Source organism: Periplaneta americana, chromosome 1, assembly GCF_040183065.1.
Source record: "Periplaneta americana isolate PAMFEO1 chromosome 1, P.americana_PAMFEO1_priV1, whole genome shotgun sequence".
Classification (NCBI taxonomy): domain Eukaryota; kingdom Metazoa; phylum Arthropoda; class Insecta; order Blattodea; family Blattidae; genus Periplaneta; species Periplaneta americana.
Genome location: NC_091117.1, coordinates 146,956,528 through 146,972,884, shown reverse-complemented (window position 1 = coordinate 146,972,884; position 16,357 = coordinate 146,956,528).

The window sequence follows — 16,357 nt, the reverse complement described above, 5'->3', positions numbered from 1 at the left end:
CTTCCGATACAGTTCGTTCCATGACCGGACAATACTCATTATAATCAAGCCACATTGAAATAAATAGCAAGAATTAACTATTTTCAATATCTTATACTGAGACTTAGAAAATTATTGCAATAAAAGTAAGAATGTTTAAGTTTTGGTGACAAATTTAATTTAATTTCCTATTGTTTATAAATTTAGTATATCAGATTCAGAATCTGGGGAAGACAATTAAGTCAAATAATCTAATATTGTTTGGGAGCAAGAAAAAAACGTTAACATTTATTATGCAACATAATACTTCAAAAGGAATGACAGTTATGAAAGAAACATAGGATGAAATGATCTCACATGAAATTTGTCTAGACCTACAAGAATTTCGCAATAGCGTCTGTAAACGAGATTAAAGTTTGCTTTTTCGGAAAGTGGTTAAAAGATCAAGTGAATGTTTGGGTTAGTATCTTTAGGATTGTCTATGAAGTTTATTCTAACGAGCGAGCAGACAATTCGCATTAGTAGTATCAGAATAATCAGTTCTATAATCAAGTTAGTTGAACTGCGGGGCAGACGGACATTCACAGAGTAGGAAGGTGTGCAAGTGGATTTTACTGGTGATAGATGAAGATGAACCTTACATTCATCGTCTGAAGTATCATGGTCTTTGTGGTGATATATTTTCTCATCTCGTGGCTTGGGTATGTTACACAGTTAAACAGCTTGGATGCGTTTAGTAAATTAGTGTATAGGTTGATTCAGATATATCTTCACTGTGCACTTACGTAGATAACAAACATCTACCTGAAAATGAATAAATATTTCACAACCGGATACTGCGATGTTACAAATTTTGAGAATCTCCCACCACGGAACTATTGAAGGGAGGGGCAAACGCTCCGACTGGAATGATGCGAAAAGTATACAGGCTGTGCACCCCGCGAGGGTAGTAATGCTAACCCTAAGGGCAGAATGTTTAAAGTTTGCAGCTTCATTATTTTCGCACAAGAAAAGTTGTCCTGTCTATTTTACTCCGCACGGAATAACGTCGTCTTCAGAAAATTTCAGCGTCTTTTTTTTTAGAGAGCGTGAGAGAGAGAGAGAGAGAGCGAGTACATTCTGGGCTTCGAAAACAGACTAAGCTATTGGTTGGAGCCTTGGAAGGCGTATAGAATGGAAACTGAGTCCGTTAATTTTGTCTCAGAATAGTCATGCCACCAAGTTGAAACAATTTATCATTCTATGTTTTATTGGTTTCGCTACAATTGTTTCTTCACTACATTGCCAATCCAATGACGTTACCCTTACATTTCACACCCAAAAAACACATGTATATGGACTTATTTGTTATCCATCCAAATATGCAGAAAAACTTTGGTATACTGCATTGCACATCAAAAGCACTACTTATATGTATCCTGTTTGAAATTTCTTCAAATAGCATAAAAGCTATAGTAGGATCGCTCTAAGAACAGCTCTCACCATCACTAGCCAGCGTCTGATGCGACTACCGAAAGCTTTGCTGTGTCTCACGTTATAATATCTAAGGCGCATTCAAACGATTTAGGCTTAACTACAGGGTCTTTCATAAGTAACGAGTCTATCGAAAAATTGACCATTTTGAATAATTTTTTGAAATGATGTTCAGCCTCACGAGAAAGAACTTTCCCGGTGCCGTACAGTCGATTTGGAAATAAACACCCCCTCCCCTCGTCGCCAGAGTTATTAAATGAAAGAATAGTTGGTGTTTTAAACCTTTATTAAACACATAAACGTAAAAACAGTTCCAATTGTTGACAAATTATGGTGTATAATTTCCAAAATGTCTTCCTTTCTGCTGAATGCACAAATGTAAGCGACGTCTTAACTCTTTATGGCTTCTGGCGAGCATGTCAGGCGTGTGTTCAATTCGTTTCACTAATTCAGAAGTGGTGTATGGATTAGTCGCATAGACACGATCCTTGATGAATTCTCAGAAAAAGAAGTCCAGGGAAGTCAAATCGGGTGATCGCGAAGGCCAACGGATTAAGCCTGTGCGACCGGTCCGCCTGCCTGGAAAACTTCGTTTACGGAACAAACGCTTCATTTGAGCGACACTGTTTCCAAGTTCAAACCAGGGAGCAATATTTCTCTTCTGCAATAACGTTAAGCGGCTGCGTGATATTTTATCATTCCAGTCTATCGCAACAATGTGTATAGGCATGGCGTATAGAAGTCATGCTCCAAGTCATTTAAATTGACATCAAATGCATATTACACATGTATAAGAAGCTTCCTCTGGCGTCGGGGGAGGAAGTGTTTCTTTCCAAAACGACTGTACGGCACCGGGAAAGATTCTTTCTCGTGAGGATGAACTTCATTTCAAAAAATTATCCAAAATAGTTGATTTTTCGATAGACTCGTTGCTTATGAAAGACTCTGTGTAATACAGTATATAAGTTACACAGAGTGGTGCACGATATTTGATGCGTTTGGAAACTGAATAAAAATTTTACTTTGTATTAGAAGTTATTTGAATTTCGCGCGCACATTTACTATTTTTATTTATTTATTTATCTTTTGGAAATGCCTACAGAAGTTACATTGTCACCTTGTCTCCATTCGTCTCTCAATATTTTGCCATGACTGAGCATGCGAGACTCTCTGTTGAGCAGTGAGCTAAAACAGCTCTGCTCTATGTCGAATTAAAAGTGTGATGGAGGCTCAATTGATTTCGAGCTATACAGTGTGTAAACGATATTAACAGCCAAAATTATACAACCTGCACTTCTCGTCTACTAAATATGATGTGTAGTAAAATTTTGTTTTTTTTTTTCCTTCTATTTATGTTTTTAACTCCTAAAATGCCATGTTTTTAGGCTTGATAGTAATGTAATATTTACTGTTCGAGTAAATGTGAACGTCATTGCAAATTACCTTCTGTCCAACACACACTAACACCACCACAACAGACAGACAACAGAATACCCTGATTTATATCATCACAGTTGCAATATACGTGGCGGACCGAAGTAATTATTCATGGTCTACTATCATTTCCAAAAACGTTAGACTCGCATAACATTTTTTCTAGGGAAACTACAATAGTTACAGAACAATTATTTTATTAGACTTTTTTGTTTAGTAATTTACGCTCTATCACTATTTTTTTTTTTTTTTTTTTTTTTTGCAGTTTATAGCGTTTACACTCTGTGTTTCAGACACAGTGGGCTCCAGCAAGGAACACAATCCTCCATTTACACAGAAAGTTTCAAGAAGAAGGCAATGTATAGAAATGAAAACGATCTCGAGCATCAGCACTTCGTTCTCAGAAAACAGAAAAGCTACGAGTTACTATATAGCGCAGTCCTAACAAGTCATCTCCACAAGCAACATTGGAATATCCTGATGCATAGTGCAAAGAATATTACATAGCGACCTCAAACTCTTCCTTTACAAAATCTGTTACAAAAGCTGTCGAATGCAAAACTATAGAGAACGGATCGCAATACGCCTTATGGAAGGATGCAAAGATGAAATCTTTTCGAACATGATATGGTTCTCTAATGAAGCATATGTTCATCTCAACGGGACTGTTAACAAATAAAAGTTCCGGTTTTGGGCCAGAGAGAACCCACAAAATGTCATTGATAGAACCAGTAATGAAAAAAAAAAATTATTGTGTGGGTAGCTCTATCGAGTCACGGATTAATTGGATCATTATTTTAAATTACAATATCAATGTTGTCCGATTCAAGGCTATGTTGGAGAACGATTTGTGCCTTACTTTCTTGTAACTAACCTTCCAATTAATAAGCAGTGGTTTACACAAGATAACCATGAGTACATGATGTTCCTTTTCGGAGAGACTTTTGTTATTTTCTTACAATAATTACACGCCCTGTAAATAATTTCAGTTCTTGATATTCTTTATTGTAATTGTCATCACTCTATAGTGGATTAAGTCATTTTTGTTTTATTGAAGTGGTATTCGTGTACTTAAAACTAAAATATTAATTGCTTAGAAATATTGAGCGAATGAAGTCACGTAGCTCTCAATCAATGCTGCATCAAAACACGGTAATCTTCTTTGACAGTTTTGCATCCAAGGTTTCGAAATTATAAAATGAATATTTCGCGTAAATACTCTCTTTGCAACAGCCACACAGCCATTCTCTCTCTATTGGAATTTACTATACTCAATTCTCATTTGTCAGTCTTATTTCTTTTGAGGCTTTGTTGTAACATACGACATCCAAATCACTCTATCATTATAATAAATTACTCTGCAAAATCTTTGTCTTTCTGTCTCTGTCTGTGGCTCCCTTTATATAGGACCGGAGTTGTAACCAAATGAAACAGTCGCGTCGAGTTATACATTGTCACTGAATTCGCCCAGATCCGGCAACAGTCAAACAAATGAACGGCGAAGAGGGAACAAAAGACAAACCTCAGCACGAGAATTAAGCACATCCCTATTCGTATTGTCATGATACAACGGTAATAAAATTTACAAGTAAGCTAACTTTAGTGTTACATAAATGTGGTAATACTTTACATGTTACTGTATTCGGATAACAAAAAAGTTCTATGCAAAGTAGTGTTTTGTGTATAGAATAAATCATCTTGATTTATTAATTACGTAGTGAAACTTTTTAATGATACGTAATATTAATTTCTATACTCCAAACGAATATGTGGCGAGAACAAGATCATTTTTCACATGAAGTATTGACAGTGAAATGTTATAGAAAAGGAGTTATATTTATTTACGTACGCCTACTGGCACTGAGAAGCCGTCCTAGAACAGCAATTGTGGTATCAAATGACTTTAAGAGATATTAAATTGTATATAGGTACCACTATTTGGAATTCACCGTAACTAATTCTTAACGGTTAATTTGGTGATATGCAACAGTTTAAGAAGAGTCCTTATGAAAGTATAATTGTCTTCTATAATACTAATATTAAAATTATTATATATCCGAAGTCCAAAAGAATGATTGACATCGTTTCTAAAAAAGGATTTATTTCATTCTCTATTATATTACGCTAGTAATGGATTTATTTTATTGAGAATTTTTGTTATAGTACGAGAATCGACTACTGTTAATAAGAAACAAGTGTGAGAAATTCTTCAGATTATATTATGTAATTATAAACATTTTTGATGTATAATACAGCAAACGAAGTAAAGAATAGTATTGGCCTAAATTATGCGGAAAATTATTTATATACAATTAAATCTCTTTCAAATATCAGAATATTATTTTCCTTTACATTGCGAGTAAACTAATATAAACAATTAAGAATTTGAAGAAAGTAAACTACTAATGGTTACAGCCGTGAAATAAATTGTGCTGTGTTCCAAATATGTTGTACCATTAATTAATTTCCAAAATAAGTGACGTAGAGTTAATATAAAAACATGCAATTAAAAGTACTAATAATTAGTGAAAGGTGTGGTGGAATTCTCGATTTAGAGAGAAAGGAATACACACTGTCCGATGATTATTTTCTCGCGTATGACGAAGTGGTAAATAATTTAAATGAATTATATCCTACTATTCGAAGGACTGAATATTGTCTTTATTATAAAATATCTGATTCTCAATTTCTACCAATATACAATCATTTGACATTCAACGCAGCTCTCAGTATAATTGCTGATAAGAAGATTTATATGCTGAGAAAAAGTGGTTTACAGAATTGGGCTGCATTCGAGCATCCTATTTACTTAATGAGATCGAAACCAAGTGACATACATCTCATTCGTAAAGTAGTGCCAAATGAATACATTCCGGGTCATATGGGATTTACAATAGATGAAACTTCGATTTCTGTCAAAGTTCTTAACATACTGAGAGGGGTACCTAAATATATTGACAATCAAGGAAACATAAATGAAAAATCTAAAACTGAAAAGCAACGTGATGAGAAGTCTGTAAGGAAAAAAACATGAATAAGGAAAATCAGAAGATAAACTAAATATTTGAATAGGCCTACTATATTTTGGTTTTTAATTTTTTATACTTTTCGTAAATTGTATATATATGAATTTAGAAAGGGATACTGAGTTCACAAATATAACAGCCTAAAATCAAAGGAAAACCCAACATTAAGTCAATCAGTGGGGCCTATAAAAAAGGAACAGAGAAAAAAAAAGTAGACTATTTTTAATCCTTCAGTTTGTGAGGTGTCATAAAATGAAATGCAAAATAATCATTATAAAAGTTTTCACTTCACAAATATAACGACTGTACAGTTGTAAAGAAACCAGCTATCTGTAACAATAGTAGAAAAGAAATGTACATTGTTCTGTTTATTAAAATTTTAATTATACAAAATTGTCTATGTTACAAATCTTTAGGTTTGTTCCAGCAAGCAATTCAGAACGCGTTCCGAAATAATACCGAACTTCTTTCGACGCGTGTGCCAGTTGTGTACGGAGTCAGAACTAGTTCGGGATTTTACGTTGTTGGAACGTTTCTTGAACTGTTCTTTCGCGGCCTATGGAGTTTCTCCTCATATTAAAATTATATTCATCTTCCTAAATTAAATCGTCATAAGATATATCACTATCACGTTCCAAATCACTCATGATCGATTTTTTTATATTAATCTGCCTATAGTCTGGAAGCATTTTAACCATAACTTCAGATTAAACCATCTGCGCATGCGTCAACAGTTCAGAATTCCCAGTGCCTGCTCTTAATCGAGAACCAATTTCACTCGTTCCGAACGAGTTCTAAAGCTTGTTGGAACAGGGAACTAGGACATGAGTATCGGTTTGGATTCAGTTCTAGTCTTGTTGGAACATACATTGAGATACTGCACATGAGCAGGCAGTTCAGAATCGATTCCGAACCGTGGTGGAACAAATCTTTTGTTCTTATTTTGGATTCCTGCATTTAATTTTAATTGGTTGAATGAAATAAATCCTCATATACTGAATTTTGCAGTATTCGCTGATTGGTATCAGTTAATTTTTACTTATGGTGTCAGTCACATTTGTAATATTATGTCCTCGCTCAATATGCATTATCTGGTTTTCTTTTTCGCGTTGCTCTTGTCTTATAATAGTGGTTTCCAAACGTTTTGAAGGCGCGACCCACTTTTTTGGAGAGACATTTGTTTGCGACCCCCCAATATCGTACCGGTACTTAACCCGATTCGAAAAGTACGAAATCATGTAAAATCGAAAACAACGGCATTTTTAATCAAAATCAGTTAATATCATCCCGTTTTCTAATGTACCGGAAGTTGTAAGACGAGAAATAGGAATACACATATCTATTTTCCAATAAAATTCTCTTTGGCTTTTTAAAATGATTTTTCTTTTCTTTTCTCGCTGTTATTTATACTCGCTTTAACATCTTTGGTCATATCGCGAGTTAATCTTTCGCGTGAAATTCGAAGGCCTGTGTACTATTGTTTAGACTGGTTCTAATGCTGTGAACTAGATGACAACTGTATATATATTACTGATTTGTTATGAATATGATTTCGGTGATGAAAGAGGCCGGTGATATTCAGGGATGTTGTGGCCCGAATATCCTGGCATTTGCCTTATGGTTGAGGAAAAACCCTGAAAAATCTCAACCAGGAAATTTAAACCAACCACGAATCGAACCCGGCCCCTCTACGTAAGAGACTAGCATGCTGACCCCTACACCACAGAGGTGATCTGGCCTAGCTTATCGATATATTTTTCGAATATTCAAACAAAATGAATAGTAGTTTATAAGACCAAGATATTAACATAAAATAACAGCCAGATTTGATATCGACAGAATTATAAGGAAACTTTATTTCTGTTTGATATCTCTCGACAAATGAAAACCCACTAATTTTCTATGTACTTTTCTAGAAGTCCCTAAAATTTAGGTTATTTAATTAATTCATTGGGATATTGACACTGAACAACATGGTAAGCTACACAAATTCATGCTAAACGTCGAGTTAATATCTTCATAATTTTCAAATTGTGATAGTACTGGTTCTTTTCTATCGTGTTCAACATACTTTCTGTGCCTTTTGGTATTGCAGTGTCTTTCAGTGCACTGTTTTTGTCACTTTTATGTTTATTTTACACAATTTATATATAATGTTGTCTATACTGACAGTTCAAATATCCTCAACTATGCCTTGCAATATTACAGGCTTGAGCGTCTTACCTAAGGCATTTTACCTCTGCAATGAACCTTCAATCAGCCACAAAGATGTAGTTATGTAAATAATACGACTAGTAAGATCAGTGATCGATAAGACTACTCACTATGACTATGTCCCGGTTTTGACTTTCTAGAGGAAGAGGGCAGATAATGCGTAACTATTTTGTATACGAACGTACCTGTACCTGTGCTGTGACGTCACATATACTTCGAATCAGGCAACCTCATTCCAGTTTATAGGTAGCTGGTATATGGAGTCTATAGATAGCATATTTGAATGCAATTGCTTTCGTTTTTGGGTACTATAAAGACATATAGATGAAACTTTGAAAGTTTTAGTATTTATGTTTCCACAAAAACCGTTATGAAGTAATGACGCACATATTGCAACACAGCGTCTTTGTTAATATTATTTGTTGGAAAGATCAATAATAATAATAATAATAATAATAATAATAATAATAATAATAATAATAATAATTTCTGTGCATTTTTCATTACTGAACATTTCAATTTGGATATTTTTCAATAGGAAAATTTTTATTAGAAGCTTTCTATGTGTATTTTTCTGGATATCATTTAATGCTTCGTTCATTATACTCCTACATTGGACACTTTATGATCTACGTTGCTTTACTTGAATACTCATGGACATTTTTAAGTGTGAGTTAGGAAAATAATTCTAAAATATTATTTTAAAGTATTAACATATTTTATATATCTATGTTTAACAATATTATTTATAATGTAATATCGATGGGAACTAAACAAGAAACTAAATACCCAGTAATGTATGAAGAAACCAGTTGAGGGACGTGATAACAACAAAAAAATATATGTTCTTATCGTATTTAATACTTGTCATTCGTTGTAAATTTATCAGAATGGAAAATCATTATTCTGAGCAAAGTACATTGGTCTTCGTTAATCCGCCCCTCAGTAATCACGCCTGTCAATTATGCTGCCTCCTTCAAGTATACTTCTTACCACTTCTACTGCAATAGATTTGTGGGAAAACTGCACCGATGTCATGTGTTATTCTTTATTACTTATACACATATACAAGATGATCCGTTGGTAATATCATTAATTTCAAGGGGTTATTCTTTGGAGTACTTAAAATAAAAAATCGATATAATTTTGCTCGTTTTTGTTTCCTTCTTGAGAAAAGATATTTTTATGGAAGATTTCATAGCGTATTTTTGGAAAGCTACTGAATTAATTCCCAATATGATCAGTCAATTTAAGGGAACAGTGTATTATGATAGTAAATTATTGAAATAATTTTAGTTTTCTTCTTCAAATATGCAGAAATTTGTTCCGGACAAATGTAACATTTCGTTCAGAAGAGGAATTTTAAAATATTAAATTTTATCGAGTCAAATTTCTGCACATTTAAAGGACAAAAATATATTTCTTTAAATCATTGCTTATCATAATACGCTACTTTCTTGAATTGACTGAACTTATTCGGATTTAAATTAATGGCTTTCCCAAAACACGCTATAAAATGTTTCATCTCGAATGTTGTATCTCGACAAACAAATAAAAACGAGCAAAATAAAATTGTATGAAACTTCATTTGAAACGTCTAAAAAATAACCCCCTAAAATGGATGACAAAACATACAGTTCACCCTGTATAATTATATCTAGTTATGTAGCCTTACATATACAGTACATGCGCAGGCCACGTGCAAGCGGAGTAGTTGGAGCAGTTTCTAAAATAAAATTTAATGATGTTTTTATACACTCTGTGTAAATTGGCACCCTCGCTAATCCGGCACCCCTCTGAGCAAGGAATTGCCGGATTAATAAAAGTCTACTGTAAATAAAAATGAAAGGTATCGTTTAAGGTATGTGTTTCACATTTAGTTATAATATGTAATTATTTAGAGATGTATTTAAATATAAATAATGTATTTCCACTGTTTCTTGTTTAATCATAAATAGATTTTAAAACATTTATATTTCTGAGCGTTATATTATCATCTTTACAGAATGTATGATGTAGAAAATGAATGTAATATGTAACCTGTAAAGTACTGTATTCAATAAATTCATTATTTCATTAAAATTCCAGGTAACAATATGAAAGTTTATTTTCTTCTTTAATATACTTTATCTAAAGCACAGTTTCCATTCGGAGGAAAAACATTATGTTAGATAAAACAGAATAACTATAAAATAACAATGTAGTAAACTGAAGTATTCAAAGAGGATCTACCTTAGTACAGATTTATCTATTATAAAACTCACAATGATTCCCGGAAACAAATTGGTAAGAAGTGATCAACTTACTTGCCTACAACTGTATGACTGTGCATTATATAGTTGCTGGGACGTATGAAGACGTACTAAGATTTAAGAACCGAACACAGATGATATTTACTTACAGGACTGAAATACACGTATTACGTCTTAAAATAGTGAAACAAGAACTTTAAAGTCATCTTATGAGGAAGTTTCGAAGGAGATCAAGTTACAAAGCTAATGGAAAGTATTAAGGGGAAAGAAACAAGATGAAAAATTAATTCCATACTTAGATGGTATCAGGAAGAAACAACGTTCAAAGAAGGACTTGACAAGAAGCTGCTAAAAGCATTCAAGACTCCATCGACCTGAGGCAGTTAAGTTCTGTTAATAACCTTCGTCACACATTATGTAATACATTTAAGCACAATAACAACGTTTAAGGGAAATATAGTGCTCCTAGGGACATCTACTTTAATTTCAGCTTACAGAGTCATAGTAGATAGTAAACAGTATAAAAAATGCTTGAGAAATATGTAAATCCGTACTACTACGAAGAAATTAAACTGTAACACTAACAAAGAACGATAATTTTAAATATTCAAGTATAATGTAGGCTATATTAGGTTTAAAAGTATCTAATATTCTAGGTAATGATATAAGTTAAATATTATAATATTTTTGAAGGAAAATTCAATAGGTCTATATTGTAAAAACCGCAATGGAAGAGTTTTTCCCACAATCTTGTATGAAGATAAATTAACATTAAAAAGTACTTACCCAAATATAGTATTAGAAGGGAGATGGATATAATTTTATACAGTACCTGTAAAATAAATAAAAGTGTTAATGTAACGACTCCAATGAACTGAAACAGAAAAAACACGATTTATCTGAATTTTTATATAAATAACATATTGGTATAAGTCGATCATTTTTAGTGCTCGTCACATATAAGAGCATTATTTTCGTAAAGTATTCGATTTGTCTTGAAAGTAGACAAGAAACATAATACACTCATTAGGATGAATATACCTAGTAGTAGCCTACACTGCGGTAGGTTTGCGGTTTTGTCACGAAGTGCCTCTGTCAATATGTAACCGGTTTATCACTTACAATTTATGAAAATATAGTTTCTAAATGTTAAGATTTTCAATAAATGATTTGTGTACTGTTAAGAATATTTACTTCATTTTTATGCTGTAATTAATCTTATTTCTTTTTGTAATGCACCTTATTTATACTCTATATTTTAATATTAATGCCATTCCAGGAACACTCCCTACTAGAGAGCTCCAGATTGGGGTTTAGAACCGGTTAGATTCGACCAGTCAGAGATCAGCCGGTTAGGTTGAGCAACCGACCGAACATTCAACTTTCAAGCGGTGGATTTCTTACGATCCACATACGCCTCCCATCTAATAGACACTGGACATGAATTAGGCCCAACACATAAAACTTTAAAAATATTAAAATCAGGAATAGATACAAAATTAATAAACTCTGCAGAAGAATATTATATTGCAAAACAGATTCAAATAGAGAACAGCATTCTTAATGAAAATTTGACTCAAATCCGGAATCCCCTATACAACCTCTAACCCCATCACAACGTAATATCCTTCCGCTTTAGTTGTTTACACGAACACTCACTTCGCCCACGTCATATTAGCTACAGGTCCGATAACAGCAGGTCGTCCCACATCTTCGTAAGTACGTCTATAAATTAACATTTTCAATCATTTTCAAATTCTTCAAAATTTTGATTTATTATTTCATTACAGATAACTACTTCAAACATAGGATGTTTCATAGTGAACTATACAGTTGCCACGTTCAAACGACGTGAGTACTTTCATTATCCATTCCAATCGTACTTTTAAATTTGATAATTTGCTACTTCTATTTCATATTTATATATTTCAGATATAACCCTCAATCATTGGACTCTACTGAACAAGAGTTCCACAGAATGTTCTGAAGTTTAAATCATAACACTACGTTGTTTCTAATTTTAATATTATTTTAATTTTATAATCTGTAATATTACATTTTAATTGGAGATGTTGTACATAATTAATTTTAAACAGTTTATCTACCACCAATATAATGACTATACAGTTTGATATAGAGATATTGTATAATTTTGCCTGAAGATGCCTGAATGGGCGAAAACGTTTGCAATATGTAATTTATGTGTATAAAACTTAATGGCCATATAATATAAGTCATTATTTTACATTGATTTGTCATTGACTGAGTAACAAATATTATATTGTATTCATAAGTATTGTTTTATTTTAAACATTTAAAGTCTTACTAATAAAATTGCTTATAGATGTGTTAAACAATGTTATAGTTTTTCACAGAACAAGACATGCATAAGCCATGTATATATATTTTACCAATAAACGCTATATAGCTGGTGTTTTACTATACCAGTGTTAAATAGTATACGCCATAACTCTGTCATCATTTTAGTCCGTCGTAACTCTTTCTCGTCACATATAGACTGAATCTCGTTCGATTTGTATAACCTGATAATCGATATTACGTAAGTGTTTACTGTTTATGTAAGTTCGCGGATGCTTTAGAGCAAAAATCTCACACAGAAAGAAATAGGAAGGGGGAAGAAAACACGATCTCCAAATTGGGACAATACAGAAAAATTAAGTATCATAACTTATATTTTAATTCGTCATTGTGTATGTTATTACACGTATTTCATAATACATAAGCACTATATTAATAATGACATGAGAATACTCAGCTAATATTTTACAATGCCATAAACGTATGTTTTAATCATAAGTAGGACGAGATATATTCGGTACTTATTCTGGTTATAAAGGAAAAAAGGAGATATAGATTGTTATTTAGTTAACAGTCCGAAGACAGTTCTTAAACTCACATGTAATACCAAGAAGGCACCACTTATAAGGCAACTAGGTAAGAAAATAATGGAGTAGGTTGGCCAGTTCCTTTTCCCCTCCATTGCATACATTGCCGACTAGCTACATATTACACTAGTCAGACTTCAGATATATAGCTAAATGTCTAAATAATGGTTACTGAAAGGGACAAATTTTCTCTTATTAATTTTTTGCAAATAGAATGTTTATTTTTTATATAATCCATCGTTGTGGCTGAGGCATTAGCGAGTCTAACTCCGAACCCAGCGGGCCCGGGTTCGATCCCCGGTCGGGACCGACCTGGGTGAGGTTTTTTCGGGGTTTTTCCCCCCTCACTCCTACGGATGAATATCAAGTCACTTTATCAGGCAATTGGAAACCTACTCATCTTCGCCACTTCCTTTCCTCCCCTATTATCCTTTCATTCATCATCCCGTTACTTCTTTTGGTTTTCAGATCGCTCAACAGGCGGCCCTCCGAAGCTGCTGGTTCTCTCGACCGGCCTCCGTGGATTGTATTCAAGTGATGATGGATAGCTTCTGTAACGGAACCCGAGGCAGACCTTCTCGGGGGAGGACTTCCGTCTCGGACCGTTAAGGGAGCCTTGGGGGGGTTGCCGAAGCAGGAGTGGTTCATGGACTCTGTTGGCTATAGGGACCGGTCGTTAAGGAGGTCAAGTGGTTAGGTCGATGCGCGTAGAGGATCGGTGGATACACAACTCATCCCATATAGGGGGTGTACAATAGACCTCAGTGCGTGGGATGTTCCCTATCTCCTAACAAGGAATAAAACTACCCTTTAATCACTTCTAATTTTCAACTTCTAAATTTAAGCACTTCGATTGGCACTCGCGCCAGAGCCCTGATTTCTTACATTTATGAAAACTTGACACCATTTTGTGAATTCTTCGGTGTAGCTTTGCTAAAGAATTATAAAAAAATTTGATTCAAAGTATCTGTGATCATTATTTTTAATTATTCAATTTGGAGGTTTATATTGCGAAAGTCAATCACAATTTGCGGTGTAATGTATTTGTTTCTTTATTTACCTCTGCCTCACTAGTGAATGAAGATTCCATGTTCATTTTCCTAAAAATTAACTACTAACGTTAGTTATTACATTTGTGATAGCATTCATGGAAAGAAAGGATGTTGTGACGACCACACTTGGCAGTTCCCATTAAGAATAAAGCCAAGAAGTAGAGAAGACTTTCTACGTGGAGAAGCCGTTAAACAATCTCTAGTTCCGCCATCAGACATCTTCATGGTACGCAAGAGCAGTGTCATAAAGTTTAACCGATAATGCTAAAAGTTCATGACGCTGCATTAACGTTTAGGGCTGTTGAGGCACGTTTTACCAAGTAGCGATAAAGGTGAACAATTCAGTTTTATTTTCAGTCATTGCATTAACAACTGCTGCACGCTATCGCTAGCAAATGTTCGGTGCTTACGCAACACTTCGTACCTTGATTGATTTATGTGCCAAGTGTGACAACATTGTCAGATGCGTACGAAATATTAGGATTTCGAAGATAAATGTGTTAGCATGGAAGACTCAAACTGTGCTCAAATTCGCAACATGACTAATTTGCCGAAAATATGGTAGTAATAATTTTAACATATTAAATTAAATTCTTACAATATTACCGTCTCCAGCATTTAGAAATTAACCTGCTACAATTTACTCAGTCATTCATTCATCCAACTATTCACTCTTCCTTTATCACTAGACCCCTGATTTTTATGTAGGGGAGAGTCGGTTAGTATCGGACATCGGGTAATATCGAGTTTCTTTCATCTACCACACGATGATAGTACCTGATTGACATGGTTACGTTTCTGTGATGCCGCATAGAGAACGTAATCATGTCATTCAGGTACTACCATATGGTGGTAGATGAAAGAAACGCACTGTCCGATATTACCCGATGTCCGATACTACCCGACTCTCCCCTAATATCAAAGTGCAAAATATGTACATAAAAATGTGGTAAATATCTGGGAAACGTGTAATTAAATACGTAATATTAATAAAATATGTAATTTAAAATCACTGTTTATTAATACATTAAATTCACAAAGATGTCGTCACAATTTAATTTGTCAGTTGACGTTGGAGGATGCAGCCTGGAATGTGATTTCCCATTTCCACCCCATTGTATAGCTTGCAAATACAACTTGTCTCTCACAACCTATGCCTTTTCTTGTGCCTTAAGAATTCCTAGAAAAATATGTTTCTGTTACACACATAATGGTATTTTGACTTGCCTGACACCCGATCCAAACCTCTCGCCTATAGCCTACTTTCAATTTGTAACAAAGTTAAATGATTGGCACACCTGACCATCGCAGATTCTGAGAAAGTATTAGTGCAAATGTTTAGAGTTGAGGCACTCCTAACTACTGTTTTTATACATAAAGGGTCGGAATTCCCAATTTTGTTTCTTTTTTTATTTTTAGAAGAACAATTTTTCTCTTAAGCCAGCTTTAGAAATTGAAGTATATTCTATAGTTGTGAAAGAACATAATGACGTCAGTTCCTTGCCCCCCCCCTTTTACCAGCATCGCGTACTATAGTAAGAACAAAGGCGGTCCTCCAGGTGGTGTTATGTGACAGGGGCGTTAAGATTTATCTCCAAGTATATATGAAAGAAAATGCAATACTTTACTCAGAAAAATCAAACGAATTTAATACAAAATATTGAAAGATCAATAACTGCTTAGTTATGCACAAAAATGTTACATTCTTTACGTAGGTAATATGTAAAATATGTAATATTAGTACGAATATGTAAAATGAACCTCAACTATAACCATATCAGAACCACAAATAGCCGACATTAGTCATTTTCAGTAGTCTACAAGTGAAGGAATGCAATATGTAATTACATAAAAATTCGGGCTCTATTTATCACCATTCACCGGCGACTAACTCAATAATCCAACTAGCCATTTATTCGCCCAAATTCATCCATTTATTCTGTAAATTTTACACCTACTCACTAATCAACCCAATCACTTATTCAGGACCTTAACTGCCAACTCATTTATTTACCAACATC